Source organism: Hakea prostrata, chromosome 8, assembly GCF_041222555.1.
Source record: "Hakea prostrata isolate BN-2017 chromosome 8, UWA_Hpros_2, whole genome shotgun sequence".
NCBI lineage: Eukaryota > Viridiplantae > Streptophyta > Magnoliopsida > Proteales > Proteaceae > Hakea > Hakea prostrata.
In genome coordinates, this window is record NC_142607.1 from 34,911,070 (window position 1) to 34,915,700 (window position 4,631).

The window sequence follows — 4,631 nt, forward strand, 5'->3', positions numbered from 1 at the left end:
ATCTCCGTTTTTTCTTCTTTTGGTAAAGGAGCATCTCTGTCTAATCGTATAATAAAATGGTAATAATCATTCCCTTTTATATTCAGTCAGAACAAAATGCATGAGTTGGGAGCAAAGACCTCCGGGACTGGCTTTTTCCCAGAGTCCGATGGGTTAATGAAAGCTGTGACACCAAATTTCCTCACTGCATGCAAAAATAATCAGTAACTCATTAACTCCAAGGTCTCTATCATGGCAACTATAATACTTTCTCAAATCCTACAGGAAAGGAATGGGAGAAGGATGGTTTGGTCCACATTTACCAATCTCAAACTTGTTTGGATTCAAATCCACACCAATAATTTTAGCAGCTCCACCAAGTCTTGCTCCCTCTGCAACCCGCCAAAACTAGATATATTTTCATTGCATCAGCTTTTTGATGAAGGACAGCCTCAAATCTGAGCATTCCAATCATCAATAAGCAGAATAATATGGATTAATCTGCAATCTATGAAATTCCATAGCTGTTCTATGAAATTCCGTGGCTGTTATATTAATATCATAAACAGTTTACAAATTACAAGTGATATTTAGACAAGGCAGCATGGATGCCCGGAGGTTCTCCTTGGTTCGAAATATTCTACTTCAACAGATCTTTGCTCATTTGCTTGCATATGTTTTGAGTTTGCAACTGGTGAATTTTCTTTGATCCTCACAGTGGTGACAACTTTAATAGGGATGAGGTGCGACTACATATTGCTTCTTATCATTTTACCATTTGCTTTCTTACCCATTACTGTTAGGACATTTTTTTGAAAGAAATTTCTATGGATGCTTCTTGTAAACTTTTGAAGGAGCTTTCTTATTATTGATTTCTAACTACATTGATAGCTGTTCCCAATTTGTAAGTGGTTGGATCCTACTAAAGCCAAGTGTCATCCTAAGTCACAACATGTGGCTTCAAAGAAGCCCACCAAGCAATACCAGAAATCAGTCATTTTGCATAATATACTGGCATGTCATAAAATAAAGAGAATATATCAGAGACAAAGAAGAGAACTAGAACAAGATCAACCAGAAGTGATTCATTCAATTGAGTGCATTACATATTTATAGTAGAAGGAGCATCTACTCTGATATGGAAATACAATATATGATTCTTGCACACAATAAGATATTCTTGATATGGAAAGATAGATTGTCGCCCAAGATAGAAGGTGCATGGAATGGAAATATTGACTACCAACATTGTGTGTTGAGATCATTGTAATCTTCAATTAAGATGGGAATGTGAATCACCAAGATTATATGCTGAGGTGGTTGAGATCTTCAATTGGAAGTATTGTCTATTGGGGGGTGATGGATATCCATAATCAATATTATTTATAACACTCCCCCTTGGATGTCCATCAATAGATAATGTATCTCGTTAAAACCTTACTAAGAAAAAACCCCGTGGGAAAAAATCTTAGTGAAGGAAAAAGAGTATACATATCTAAATAATAATAATTGGTAGCTGCCTCATTAAAAACCTTACCAGGAAAGCCCAGTGGGACAAAACCTTGGTTAAGGGAAAAAGAGTGCAGCAAGCATTTTACTCCCCCTGATGATAACACCATTGAGTATCTTTAAGTACGTACATTCCAATATCATATACCAGCTTCTCAAGATTTGAAATATGCAACTTCTCAGTAGATAAATCTGTTAAATTATCACTTGAACGAGTTTGTTGAACATCGATTTCACCATTTCATTGAAGACCATGAATGAAGAAGCTTCTCAAGATTTGAAATATGCAACTTCTCAGTAGATAAATCTGTTAAATTATCATTTGAACGAGTTTGTTGAACATCGATTTCACCATTTCATTGAAGACCATGAATGAAGAAGAATTTCAGTGAAATATGTATCGTTCCATCTCCTTTGATGTATCATCGCTTCAATTGAGCTATGCATGCAGCATAATCTTCATATAATATTGTTCAAACCCCTTTTTTCTAGTAGAAGACTCATGCTTCCAGAATGTGTTGTATCATTGGTCTAAACCAAATATAAAATAACTAACATTCACTTATGAATAAATAGTTTGAGATCTAGTTGTATATAGATCAGATAAAAATCTTGCATCTGCATAACAAGTAAGTTGATTTCCACATTCATAAAATAATATCATGTCAATAATTTCTCGAATATAGTGAAATATATGATTTATAACATTTCAGTGTCTTCGTATTGGAGAAGAGATAAATCTTGCTAATACACTTATAGAAAATGTTATATCTGGTCTTATACTATTAGCAAAATACATTAATGCCCCAATTGCACTAAGTATGATACTTTATGACCAAGAAATTTTCCACTATTTTCTTGGGGTCGAAATGAATCTTTCTTTATATTGAGCGATCTCACAACCATTGAGGTACTCAATGGATATATTTTATCTAGATAAAATCTCTTCATAATATTCTCTATATAAGTTGATTGATGAACGAATATTTCATTCGTCAAATGCTCAATTTACAAGTCAAGACAAAACATTGTCTTTTCAAGATTTTCATTTCAACTTTCTTCAAATAATCTACTGCTTTTGGAAACTCTTCAGGAGTTTCGATGATATTTAAATCATCATCATATACACTTACTAAAATTAGATCCATATCCCTAATAAAGGCACAGTAATAAATTGGATCATTTTTATACTTTTCATTTAGTTAATATCCACTAAGGAGATTATATCATATATGTCATAATCATCTCTGAAGCCTTATTGAACAAACTTCTTAGGAATTTTAATGTGCTTCAGGCATTTTGAATCCTTCAGGGATTTTCATATATATTTCACACTCGAGTGAGCCATAGGCTGTAATAATATCCATTAGACGCATGTCAAAATTTTCATATACTGCCAAATTAATAAGATATCTGAAGGTGATTGCATCCACCAGCTCTGATCCTTTTCTCTATCTTCACCACAAAGTTCTCACTTTGCTTTCTTGTTTTCATTACCAAGTTAGTATTTGGCAGTGATGGGGTTTTATGTATTTCTTGATTTATTTATCTAATGTTTACATGGTTCTAATCTTGGTTGCTGAGTTATTTGTTTGGTTTCATCAATTAGTTTTTAGTGACCATATTCTAAGCTGGATCATTACTAGCAGAGACAATACTTTTCTTCTAGGAAGGAGGTTAGGCATTATTAGCAGTGGTCTTGAAAGTAATTGACCCTTAAAAGAAGGCTTTGTTGGTGGGTCTACTTAGTGTGTTTTCCGTCATGTACTCCCATTCTATGTTTCAGCTTGTGCATGTTATAAAGTGCTATCATTGCCCTTGTCTTTGGCATCCCTAAGAGGACAGCAGCCAAGTGCTGTCACATGATTAGGCCTTGTCTACGAATATGAGTGCTAACTCTGTTGGGAGAAGATCGATCCTCCTTGTACTGTTCGAGTTCACTTCGATCCAATACGTTCTCCGAAATCAAAAGAAAGGTGAGAGTGGGCCGCCTCTCGGGACGGGAAGCCACCTCTAATGATTAAGTCAGTCATTGAAGAAAAAACTGTGAATCGCTCTTAGAGAAGTAAATGCTCAAGGAGGATGCAGGAGCGTCCTGGAGAGCCTCCCCTTTACTTGCATAACCGTCCTTCTTTTATCACAAGCCTTTAGCCCTGGTGGCCTCAAGATACGCTTCAGTCCTGCAATGGAAATGAGCAGCGAAGATGGCTTCTAGATACGAATGATGTTGTAGGCTGGCCGGCCTAATCCTCAGGACAGCTGTTGGTTTCTCAGGTGAATCAGAGAATCAGCTTGAGTTTGACCTTGATGTGACATTGTTCCTCAATTGAGGGGACAAAGGAGAACTTCGTATTACTAGAGACAGCATCGAAGCGAATGAGAAGCTTCAAAGTTGTCTTTGACATTTAATAGGATTCAGGACATTTAATGCTAAATTAAATGCTGAGGTATGACATTAGGGAGTGGATACTCCAAATCCCTTATCCAGCATTAATTCGGGTGAAAAGCCATTGTGTGACAGCAGTTGTCATCACGCCCAGCAACTCCTGCCCTTCTTGCTGTCACCTGCCCCGAGAAGTGCCATTGCCTGGACTTTGTCAGCATGTCTTGTGTTCCTCGGGCCTGGAGTCTTTGGTCCTACTTGGTTGGTTCACTCTGGTTCAGTGGTTCGTGTTGACTTGTCCATTAACATGAACGTAAACTTATCTCAAATCTTGTAGATGGGAGACACACACTTGTAAATGAGCCTTGATACATCAAGCTTTTAGCTACAATGGGCTGAAACTATTCTAAAAATCCAATTGAGGATATTACAGGGAAGAGAAAAGAGTCATCTTGAGGAGGATCAAACAAATAGTGGATAAGTTGATGTTGAGCCTCTTGGTTTATTTGCTGGACCTTGTAGTTGTCCCCAACAAATTGTGCTTTCATGGGGTCTACGGTCTCTCGAGTAGTATTATTATTAGGGTTGGCCCACCAGGAGTTCTGGGTCGGTTCTTGTGAAATGGGTCTTGCCTCCCTCGCAATACGTCAAGGTCCATTGTGATTATATGTAGTCAAAGTCATTGGGTACTTATTGAGGAAACTCCTCCAAGGAGAGGAGCTAAACACAATAGTTTCAATTTAAAATCAAAACTGGAAAC